Genomic DNA, 13,365 nt, shown 5'->3' on the forward strand with positions numbered 1-13,365 from the left:
TAGGATTTTAAAACACCAGCCCAAACTCACTTGGAATTTGATCCAAGTTTATTCTTTTACATTACAAATCAAGTCTTGATTCATTAAGCGGTATTTCCACCCCATCTGTGAAAGCTGGGCCTTTATTAGTTTCTTTTTTTTTCTTTTTTGAAATCATGCAAACACACACTTTGACACAAACAACATTCACGGTTCATTAGAAGCAGAGGAATCAAAGCACACAGAGTATAATGATACAGCCCTCCTGTAAAGGATGGTCCATGAAAGGTCAAGACTGACGCACACTGCCAAGTACTGTGAGGAAATTGGGCACCCATCCACATTCTACTCAGCCTGTGATTAGGAAAGGATCTTTAGTTTCTTGTATTAATCAGTTTTACAACCGTTCACAAGCACAGAAATTATAAAAAAAAAAAAACGCCATTCTACTGTGTGGTAATTTGAAATAGCAAATTCAAGGTTACTGCCACCCATTTCTGCTGAGCATACAAGCTTACTGAATGACCCCCTGCCCATGTGTGAAAAGGGGAGCCTGTAATTGATGGGCAAGTGGACAAAGCAATTTTCCTTTAATTTAGCACACTTATCCGCACTGTTCTCTGAAAGTTTTTCGTTGCACAGCTTCATAATGTATTTTAAGCTTTGCAATTTCCTTGTTCTCTGTGAAACTAAAAACAGACCTCTCTCTCTCCCCATAAAACACACACTTCGCTGTACAACGTGCAGGACCTGGATATCACAATCCCTTCAAAAAAGACCAATACAAGAGATTCCAGCATTTAAATCAAAGCTCACCTGAAGTGGGTACTCTTAAAACTGTCAGCTATTCTTCAGCATGTCAACTTTAGCCTGTTCATAAAAATACTACATTTTGTATCTTACGGTTTTAGTGCTTTAGGGCGAATTTTTGTCATAAAGCTCCACCCAGTGAACCCCAATGAATCTACATCTGAGAGAGCCATGCTGTTCAGCCCAGGGCCAGTCTCGTGAGTGCCAATTTGTGCTGTGGAACACGCTCCTCTAAGGAGAAATTCTTACTGTTCGCACTGTTCTTAAACTATTAATACATTAACTTACCCTATCAGAAAATGACTGGAACATGGTCAGTAGTAAAACAGCTATGTATGTTGTTACATAATTTAAAACAGTACCCTACAAACGTACCAGTGGGTGAAGTACATTTACTGTAGTCTAATAAAATATTGTTTACTGCTTGACATTTAAGGGGGTAATTAAGTACCTGTATCTGAACTGTATTCAAACAAGTTATGATCATCAATCTGTCTTAAAAAGGGAATACAGTTCTTGCTTTTATTTGCAGCTGTAAATAATAAATTGCTTAATGAGTAACAAAAAAAGATACTAGGATGTTATCGTTCTTTACTTCAATATTTTGTCCTGGCACACTTCTAAAATCATGGACCGATCATTTCAAATCATTTTTTTTTCATAGCATGCAGGTAAGAACCCTGTAATAAATGGAATGTGAAAGCAGATAACTGTGTCTATTTATCATTCCTATAAACCCATCGTAAATCCATGTCACAATTTAATATGATTTTGGCAGCCAAGGGAATTTGAGAAAAGAACAGAATTCACCTTAATGTTTCCAGTCTTCCAGAACAGAATCCTACTTTTCCATCTCAATTTTAGCCAACCGATGATAAAAGCATGCATAAAATACTGTATACCGAAAAAAATATTAACCCGATACAAATAACAAGAACTGAAAAAAAAAAACACATCAAGTATACTGTATGTAATTGGACATTTTCTTGTGCAATTGCTATAGAATACCATATTAATAAAAATGCAGGTGACTACAGTAAGGACAATTATATCCTGAAAACAATAAAGAAACAGGCAGTGTGATATTAAGGACAAGGCTACTGCAGTCCTGTAATGGAAAGTATCGCGCTAGTCACAGCATACCTGCTCAAGCATGTGCTACACACACAGAGCAAGCAGCCACCACGGTCTCTCATATAAACATCACAATAACAAAGGGTACGAAACAGCAATGCCAGCAGTGACACTTTCATTAGTTTGTATAAAAATGGATTATGTCTTATCATACAGGTTTTTATCGCTCCACACAGCACGCTTTTAAAATAACAAAGGAGCACTTAATAAAGCGCAATAATAAAACAGTACAGTGTTTACTGGCAGCTGTTCCTTGCTCCCTACAGCTTTCTCCTACAGTGTACGCTCATGTTTGAAACGCTCTTTGTAACCATTGGGTATTGTGTTTGCAATGTGTATTTAACCACACCTCATTCTAAATGGCAGGCAACAGCCCAAGCAGTCCAACCTACCTTTTTATTAGATCGGCTTTCAGAAAAGACTATTCCCTGTTATAAAACAGTAATATTATATATATATATATAGACACACACACACACACATATATATATATATATAAGTGATATTTCATTTTTGCTTCAGAATGTCTTTAAAAATTCCCTCTCCCTGAAAGCACCTCACAATTCAAATAAAACCACTCTTTCAGCTTTAAAAGGACAGCAGAATCAACCATGACAATAAACAGGACTGTGGTGTAATGTTCCAAGGGTAATGTGGCATTTGTTTTTTCAGTTGAGGTACTAGAAACATGTCTACACAATTCGGGGGAAATAAATACAGATTCCTCCCGACTACTGATTGTGAGTTGACTGTGAAATTATTGCATAAAAAAGTATTTACAGCAACCTTAAAATTCAAGCCTTTGTTCTGTAATGGTGTTATGCAATTTGGGTGTCTCCTGTTTTTCAGGTAATCAAATATGCATCATTTAGAACACAGTGTTATGCAGCATTTTGGTTGATTTTATAGAGCAGGCTGCAAATTGCCCACGAATAGGCAATAGGGGACAAAAATGACTGCATGGATTAAAAAGTAAGTACAAGGAACACGTTATCAGCACTATCAAATTTTCACCCACAGTGTGGAAAAATGAATGCCTTGCAGTGATTGGCTGGGTGAACAGCATTAAACTCAATAAGGATTAGCATTATTGTTCTAGCATCATACATACAGTGAAGTCTACAGGTAAATACACACTCTGTACCATACTGTTTATAAAATGATTTATATAAAAAAAGAAAAATGCTAAGATGTCAGCATGAGTACTCACTTGACATGTTTACAACAATTGTTCTGCGTTCTGCATTGCCGTAGTATATACTGAAACATCTCAGCAACAGCTACTGCTGCAAAGCAACCATGTGTCCGGACAAAGACAGCAAGCTATACTACTAACGGCTTACTACTTCCATGTAATAATTATCGCTGAAAGCATAGGTGTGGGTTTAGATTTATACATTTCAAAAGATATATATATATATATATATATATATATATATATATATATATATATATATGAGAATATGTATGTATATAAGATTGCATGTATATTATTTAAAAATGTAATAAAGATATTTCTATGTAAAAATAAATAAAAACTAGAAAACATTTCACCAACAAATTACTTCCATAGTGCTTTAAAAAAAAGCACATTTTCACTGAAATGCTAATTTCCTTTTTTTTATCACAATACCTGAAATGGTGTATTTGTCAATTGTAAAAATCTGATGCAGAAGAGCACTGCTCAGCTCTGTCAAAACCAACATTCTAATTATTGTGCGGATGGATCATTAGCATTTCATGAGTAACGTGTCACTCTCAATTTCTGCTGCAGCTTTAAAGCTCATTCGGAACAAAGCCAGGCGTGAATGAACCAAGTGAACTCCCAAAACATGCTGTTTCCATTCGCTGATAAACTGGTACTTGCCAGCAAGAATGGAAGAATCCTATTTTGCAAGAATGAACTGTTTTTCCAATACTACAGACTTGATGGGACGACAGTGAAGCCCATCCTGGAATCTTCTTAATGTGTCACATTGTATTGCAGTCAAGACTTTCTAAGGCTCTACAAAGCATCTATAAACATGGTATTAATCATACTATTAACAATTATAGAATATGATTAGAAATAATAAGACTATTGTACACCTTTGCCATTTTTTTTGCTAATGGTTATAATCAGTTATAACAAATATTTGTCTTTGTCATTTACTCTTTCTTTTTTTAATAAGAATGTAATGCAATTGATATTGTTTGTTTACTCACTGCAGTCTTTGCTTGCTTTGACAAAAGTCTCAAAGGAATGAATTATGCTAAAATCAATTAACTGTGCCTTTGATCTCTGATATAAAGCTGTTAAAAATGATATTATCCTTTGAAAAGGCCTGTTTAATCTAAAATAATAATAATTATAATGTTATATTGTACACTGTACTCGAACACGCTGAGCTTCCTTATGTGAATGAACTGAGAAGCACATTACCATTAGATAAGGATCTTGTACCGCAGCAAACCAACGATTCTTCAGAACCCACAGCCCTCAAAATGCTAAACCACTAATTCAAGTAATGCTTCAAACACCCCCCCCTGTATAAATGGGATTCAGTAAGTGTTTGAATTCATTAAACTTCAGCTTGTTGTATTGATACCACTTATATAAGCCCTTAACAATGCAATTTCTACCAGCTCAAAACAGTGAAGCACCTTATCTCAGGCTGGTGAATGAATGTTAACTGAATGCCAGGTGCATAACAGTCAGCCTCTTTGAATGGAGTTACACAATCTAGGCACTGGCATTATTGGTACTAACTCAATGGCTTGCCAGCAGTACTGGAACAAACCCAAAATGTGCCGTGTTTGACCTTAACTGCGGTGCATCGACAGTAAAAACATTAAATTCAATTGTGATGTATTGGTCCTTTGGGACTGTAGGTATAACGGCATTGCTTTAATTACATTTCTAGCAGTATAGCTTCAAGGTTGAGGTTACGCACTCTTGTACTGCAGCTGCATAATGAAGTAATCCTCTGTATCCTCTGATTGGGTGAAATAACTCAGTAGTATGACATTACAACTTATTAAAACGTACCAAAAACAAAATCAGATAAAAATACTGACTGCCTTTTTCTGTATAAATCAAGTTGAGATTTTCATCAGGGTTATTTATGCGAGTGCCTGGTCAAGTGCATGCTACTGTATCCAGGGTGGGGTCAATTGCCATTCCAGTACATTACTGATCAAAATTACAGTTAGCGGTATTCTGTTAAAAGGAGCTTCTCGCAGTGCCAACTAACCACTTAAGTTGAAGTAACTGGCTTTACATGAAAGCAGTTAAACAATCACAACAGTTATGTCTCTAAAATATCAATTCCTTCAAAGGATCTTCTTTATACTGTATATAACAGCTGGGCAGCATGTTAGTGCCTGTGTGCTTTGTGCATTCAGCAAACTTGTTCACATCACCTTGCTGTGGAAAACATTCATTGCGACATAAGCATTGCAGACAGTGTCTTTAAAGACCCCTCTCAGATTCCCATATGGGGGGGGGGGGCTTACCAAATGAAAGCTTTTCTTCTGAGATTAACCTTGTTATTATCATCAGCTTTCCTTTTAGTTCTGTTTTAAGTATTCGAACACAATATGCATTTCTTTGGTGTGCAGTATCCAAGGCTCAGTGAGAAGCTGAGAGATAAAAGGGTATGCTTTTACTTTTAGTGACAGTAAGTCTGGATAATACTGTACTTCTCAAGGAAGCTTATTCTGTATTAAATTGAAGGTCAAGAAAAAAAATGTACAGCTAACTCCAAATGAAACAATATCTGTAGTAACTGTGTTGCCATTAGGAGTATCCGTGGAAACCTGAAGACATTTAAAGGTTCTTGAAGACTTCAAAAGTCCTCTGTTCAAAACACAGTTGACACTAATCTTTAGGGGTTAAACAACTGTATATAGATGAATCGGGATACTTTCCTTACATGATGTATTATAACGTGTGTCAAATTTAGTCTTTTAACAAATAGTCTATCGTTTTATCTTCTGACACATCAGAGAGAGTAGTCTATCAGGACCATCACATTTGTTGTCAATAAATACAGTATGGCATTGCGATACGTTACCATATCGAGACTGTAATGTTGTTACGTCTCCAACTGTGGGACTACGCCATCTCATAAACAAAGTGGGGGTGTATTAATCCATACTGAATACCAAAGGTATCAACATCAGCATTGTTCTTCTATCTATCTATCTTTCTCTGGCGAACACAACCAATGTCTTCCAACCTGTGCATGTTTTAAATAAATAGTGTGAAATAAATAAAACAGATTCAAAGCAGCAAATGTATCATCCCTTTAGGACCATTAAACACAATACCTGTATCCGGGGCTGTGGAATGCATTGCAATATTTTTGTTAAATCGTTAATCCTAGGTTCAGGACTCAAGCAAATTCACTCAGCCTCCCCCCAGGACTCATTAGATTGACCTGGTCTCCGAAGAACACAATACCATATGGGGCTGCAGTACGATTAACCTGTGCACCTAAACTTCATAAATCAGGGTCATGACCTCTATCCGTTAAAACAATTGAGCTCAGCAAATATCTACTGTAGCTGTCATGAGTTTTGGCCACAATAGTCACATTACCTATGCAAGCATCGTTCAAGGTTGTAACAAAACACTACAGCACTACCTGCATGTGCTAGTATAGTTTGACATAACACCTGGCCAACTAAATGTACAATAGAAATAACAGTACAGTAATACCTTGTTATAAAGGTCTTCTTTATACTGTGGTGCCGGTTATAAGACATTACAGCTAATGCAAGGCTTGCCTAACAATGTTATTCCACCAGCACTTGCATTCTCTTTTTGAGGTGGTCTCTTAAATATGGTTCTTGGATACATGTTATAAAATACAGGAGGGAGCACTGTCTACGATAAAGTTGATTCATACTGTATCTAAATTACTATAGCCTTGAGTCTCTTGGTCTAGTCAACTGTACAGCTTGTACCGAGACATTTAGAATTATTATTATTATTATTTATTAATTTTTTTTTAAAAAGAGATCCATGATGTAGTAAGCTCACACAAAGCAAAGAGACTCAAGAATTCAGATGACGTTGTCAGCTGGTGTTTCACCGTCAAGGGTCGCTGGTTTCCCAGAGATTGCACCCATTTTTTCCACTCAATCAGTCCTCAGTGATGTCAGATGAAAGATCGCTGTAGCAAATGGAAAGCAGGCCCTTGGGCACCCACAGAAGCAGACTGTAATAAAGATAATAGTATAAGAATATAGTAATAAAAATGAAATGAGGCATGCATCTTAAAGCCGAAAATCTCTGCTCAGCAGACGAAAAACCCTCACATAAGTTTTGAAGCATGAATATCAAAAGTGTAACCCTGATGTGACGCATCACTGTTAGACCCACTGTCTGTAAGTGACATAAATGCTGCAGAATTGTATTTTACGACGTCTTAAAAGTTTTTTAAGCGATAAAGGACAGGCCGTCGCCCGTTGCTGATAGCCTCGGGGTCACTTTGGATTGATCTAAACGGCACCATGACGTCCTGCGGGCCTCCGACTCGCAGAATAAGACCACTGTAAGAGAGTAGTCAGCGAAGTAAGACTTTGGTAATGGCACATTGGATTTTTGTGCGGATGTTTTATGTGGATGATAAACTATAACCAGTTGTGTTAAGATAGGGTCTGTTTCAAGTTTTCTTATTATTAGTTTTGTGTTTAACTCATATTACCTAATTTATATGTCACCCTCGTAGGGCATCGTAGAGTAATTGAATATATAGTCATATATATATATGATATATATATATATAATTTATATATATAATATAATATATATATATATAATATATATATATATATATATATATATCACCATTAGTCTAAAACATAAATCAATTAAAATAAGTTCAGTAAAGTCTTGATCACAAGCGCTGACACCCATTCATCTCATCCCATTCAAGTCAATCTGGATTTATACTGCTATGGAAAAAGAAACCTTCACGTTTTTACTTGACCCCATGTTCAAACAATTTAATCAATACCTATGGGCACCACTACATTTCTCAAAAATATTCACTGTTATCTGAATGAAGGTAAATCAATACATTATTCCTGAAGCCAGCTGCAGTTTGGGTCTGTCGTCACCTGACTTTGCTGCAGCTAGAAATTGGAATGTTCTCTGAGCAACATTCCAGGCATACTGCAATCGGAATGAATACAAACCCAACATAATAAAAAGAGTCATACTGAATTAACTTACTGCAGGGTCTTATTTTACTGCAGCGTTTTATGTTGCCTGCTTGCAGAGGTCAAAACGTACTGAAACAAGCATGTGTGAGAAGATTACTATCAAGAGGAAGGGTATCCTTGAAATCCAGGAGGTTATTTCCTTTATTAAAAAAAAAAAAAAAAAAAAACTAATAAAAACAGACACACTGTTAAACATAAATGCACATTCACAGTCACGATACTGATTAATTTGCTATGAATCCTAGTCATATATACTGTAAAACATATTTTTTGGTGACAATAAGGAAAAAGACAGCAGACAGCAGGTGCTGTGTCCTTGACAACACACATGACTTTTATCCAACTCCTGTTCAGGTTCAATATGGGTGTGCAAGTCTTAACGATAGACAGGTGGTCTTTAGTGCAGTTTTGACTAAGAAAAGCTGCGCTCCACTAATATGACTTGTGTCACAGGGGTGGTTATCTTCCTGCAGGGAGCTGCTGCTTTTCGCTTGTATTTGTGGCTCTTGCAGAGGTTGAGCAGAAGGTTCAAACAGGGAGAAAATGTTCCAAGCAAATGACCATGGTGACAACTTATGAGTCAGTGTCCCTTTATGGTATTCATGTTCTTAATCGAATTGCTGTTAAGAAATGTACACCAATCAGAGCTGCTATCCCTGTGGAGGATGTGCACTGCTGTCTATACCATGTGACACTGCTGGCTTGAAACAGTGTGAATTGATTTAGAGAGGGTTTCAGTCTCCATACACATCTTCTATTGAACTTCCAATGTGTGCATACATTTTATAGAGTACAACTCACTATAGAGGTTCAAACCGTGAGCTTAAACATACCTTTTTTTATGTTCACTGACATGCACATGCATGAAATATGCACATTGCATCATTTTGTATTTTATGTCTAATTTCCACTGTACTAAAGATATTTGGATGCTTAGATCATATTACATATTAATTTTATTTTTTTTATGTCACGCAAAATACAGCGTTACTCAGCTGAATATGGTCTTTAATCCATAAAGACAGCAAATCCCTTGTTTATCAATCTCTCAAGGAAAGTACTTATTGTACTCTACAAAGACATACAAAATCATTCACTTGTAGTATCCTTTGTTTTTATGATCAATAAGCAACAATGATTTTGCAAAACTCTTCGCTTTCAAACCGAGATTCTAGAAAAGCCTAAAACAAATAGATTGAGCTCAGTAGCATGGGAGGCTTCTCAGAAATAATCGATCAGATTCAGAACAATAATTATTGGGCAAGGAAATAAATGTGGTTTTGGTTTCTCTCATTACATTAACTAAAAAATGTTTGCGGAAATGGCAAATACTGACAAATCTTTAAACACAAGTTCTAATCAAGTCAATACATTATTCCAATTTCACTATGCCTTTAAAGTTATGGAATATAATAGCATCCTGTCTTCAATAATTCTCAGGTTTCAATCAATGCCCTTGTCAGGCTACACTTCAGTAATGATTATCTTCTGCTTTTCTACATCTGAGATACTTTCTATTCTCTTCTTTCTTAGTCACTATGCAGTCATACATACTTACAGGACAGGGATTTGGACAAGCACAGCAATCTCTGAATTGCAATTTGCTTTTATGTCTTTGATTTGAAATCCCCTTGAATCTGCCAGCGCTGACAGGATTATGCATTTGATAAAATGCTAATTAGATCAATCCGCTAACTGCAAGAGATAGTATATCCACCTACACAATGTTTAGAAGGTAAATGCTTTATTAGAAAATGTACAGTGCATTATATTTCAACTACAGTACTTAATTGTGACCATTTAAACATTGTTTTCCTGTGCATTGTAGCCTCATTTGAACTTCCAACATTAATAGTGAACTGTTTTATGTATGATTATTTTAATATGTTGAACATCATTTTAATAAGTTGATTTCTGTGTCAGAATGGTGCAGTGTTACTGCTCTGTTGAAATTGTATTGTAATCTCATGAACACGACCTGTATGTATGCACCAGATCAATAAAGAATTAAAATCAGGTTATAAATCCTATTTACAGTTGTATTGACCAGCAGCATCTTATAATCACACAAGAGGCTCTCTACTCTTTGTGGTGAACCTCAGAGCTCCTCCACCGAGTTGAATTCATGACATGTCCTCCCAGAAAAATACTGCTCTGTTTGCAAGACACCCAAGTTCCACTGACTGAAGGTATTGACAAGTTTTTACTGGTAAAACAAACATCATTGATTTGCTGTGGCACTCAAGCGGATGGTTCTCCTATTCATGACACAAGCCTGATTAAAGACGCAATGTGAAACCTGGAGCCAGAACCAGTACAAGAGAGAAAGATGTCAAGGCACATTAAGAAACAAGAACCAAGCACTCGTTTTAAAAATAATCTTTTTTTCACTGTGTAAAACAGTTGAAGTAAAATTAGATCATTGTCTAACCAAACGAAATTCATGCACAAACAATTGTGTGTCCATTTTTTGTCATTGGGTCTGACTTGAAGAGAATAGAGCACTTCTTTTCATCCTGGATTCATAGTAACGATTCCCTTATGTTACATCAATACAGTCCCCATGATGCATCTCCTGGATATAAAGACCACCTGTCTACAAGTACCACTTTGGGACAGTCCCTTGAGTGGTTCATACAGACAGGGTTGTTTGCATGCAGCTGAACAAACTGCTTTTCAACACTCACACAAATGCAATGCTGACAGTCTTCGAGACTTGGTAGTCCGCCAACAGCATTGTTGGAATGTGGAAGACAAATTCATTACAAGCGGCTTGCTTGAAAAAGGATCTCTGTTCATGAATGTTTACCCGTGCAAGCAGCACAGAGCTGATTTCTACAATTTACTTTTAGCTGATATCATTGAAGCCAAAGTTAAACTGACAAACAGGAAATAGCTGTTCCATTAGATACTGTGCTTGAAAAGCAGGCGTTTCTTTTCATGCACAATTTCTATACTAATGGAACAGCTATTTCAATCTTCATTGTTAAGAAGATATACAGGACTGTATGGCAGGACCCTCTTATTAATGCACCCAGTGAGTTTGAGTACATGCATGCCTGTCTCTTAACTGAGTAGCCCAAACCATTTACTGCAAATACATTATCCATTTGGGAAAAAGTCACATACACCAGGTGGGATAAAAGTCATGCACCCAAGTGACTGAGCTACTTGGATAATAAACATCCTGGCCATTGGATAGTTCGTAGTCCGGGTTTGTTTGAAGGACCACCTAGATCTCTGGATCTTAAATCATTGGACTGTGTTTCTCTTGGGACAATCAAAGCCTACTGTATATTCTATTGTATCGACCAAGGACAACCTGAAAGCAAATGTAAAGAATGAATGTGCTCAACTTACTCCTGACAGCCTGAGAAAAGATTAAGTTGAACGAATTCATATATAATGCATGTATTTTGCCACACCCTGTACAATAACTGTTTACACTCCTGCAGTACAGTTGATGATCACAAAACAACAGAAAGGACTGTACCCTGAGGACAGTGGCTGGCTGCACTGAAACACTGGGTGAGTAATGTGGTGGCTATTTAATATAGTATTTATTTATGCAGCATTCATTGAGTTGCCGCTGCTTGTGAAGCAAATGGATGGTTATGATTGTTCAGTAAAACAGCAAACATCAAACAGGCCTAGGTACTCTATTAACCTGCAAAAAAGATGCTGCAACACGTGTCAATCAGTAGCTATAGCCTCGAGTGATTGGACCAGGAAGAGTCCCAGAATACCAATGTACTTTATTAGAAAGATGCTTGTAACCCACATATCTGCGTGCATCAGTAAGGTTGTATGAGACCCTGCACTCACCCAGCTCTACTGTGCTTCAAATCAAGGGTTATTATAGTGAATATAATGAAAGCCGACCTCAAGAAATCCATGATTACCAAGGGTCTGGCTCCAAACAGGGTTCTTTAGTCAGTAATCACTGGACAGAGTCAGACTCTAGCTCTTACATCCCAATCCAACAGTGAACAAGACTCAACTGGCAGCACATAATGTCCTGCAATTGCAAGAGAGTGACAGATGTAACATTAGGTAGTACAGCTACATATATATGTGTATAACATCAAAAGGAAGAGTTTATTTCAATGTACATTGAGCAGTTACATATGCTTTCAGACACTGCAAGGTGTAAATTATGAAGAACATATGGAATATACACATAGGACAAAATCGATCCCACAGTACAAGGAGGTCTGTAGCACCACAGGCTGAGGCAAGGATAACAGAAAGGTTATCCAACTCTTTGCCAAATCAGTGTGCCTATGCAAGATGAAGGGAGATCTAAATGCAGTTACATCTGACCAGGCTTAAACTACACTTAGCGCACACTGCAAGCATAACTTCAAATGTTGATGAAGGGTGTTTAAATCTTTGATACACTCACACACACACAATGACTGTCGGTAGGTACAGATCTACAATTCCAAATTGTCACAACTCACAATCACTGCAATTCTGACCAAAAACGGGTCAAAAGAACAAATGCTTGTAGTGACATAGAAACAAATGAAGTGTCTACACCCAAAAATATTTAGTTTCAGTAACTGCAATCATAGTTTTTTTTTTTTTAAAACGATTTAAGGGGCGAATGAATTCAGGTTGGCTTTTGTTGAGTAATTTCTTAAACGGGAGCCTTTCTGTCTAATGTCACATACAATTCCACAGCTAGAGTCATTATCTTATGTTGCACTGGTAAGACCAGAATAAAACAGTAGCTTGAGAGAAGTATATTTCATTGCTTTGTTTAAAAAGAAGACTTTTTTATTCATTCATGTCATACTTCTTTTCAACTCTTCCACTATCTATCTATCACTTAACAGCGTAATCAAGTCAATACATTAATCCCATTAACTTGTAACTTTTGGGCATCAATTCTCTCTATATCCAGAGTATACTGCCTTTGCAAGGTTGGCTGTCTTTCCTGAGGAGTGCAGTAATATGAGGAATACAGCAGTCACCTTTTTTACTTCTTTTTTTTTTTATCTATCTCAGTACCAAGTATTTCCAGGTGGCTTCTACGATGTGGAGAAAAAGACAAATGCACCTAATTTGTTTCCTAGTAAAAGCAGTCACAACATGTACTAATTAATGAATAGATTCTCTTCGACATGCATTGCGATACTATGCACTCCCTCACACTCTTGTTTTTATCTTAATGTCATCACATCCCCTTGATGGAATCATATTAACACAATGCACTGCCTGTCA

General features: G+C 36.8%; 1 protein-coding gene across 1 annotated transcript in view; it reads right to left on the reverse strand.

Moving 5' to 3' along the window:
- The window catches only part of LOC121294707 (protein FAM189A1-like), a 41,498-nt gene that overhangs the window by 22,687 nt on the left and 5,446 nt on the right, over positions 1-13,365 (reverse strand). The window lies entirely within an intron of this gene.

The sequence above is a fragment of the Polyodon spathula genome, chromosome 19 (assembly GCF_017654505.1).
Source record: "Polyodon spathula isolate WHYD16114869_AA chromosome 19, ASM1765450v1, whole genome shotgun sequence".
Classification (NCBI taxonomy): Eukaryota; Metazoa; Chordata; class Actinopteri; order Acipenseriformes; family Polyodontidae; genus Polyodon; species Polyodon spathula.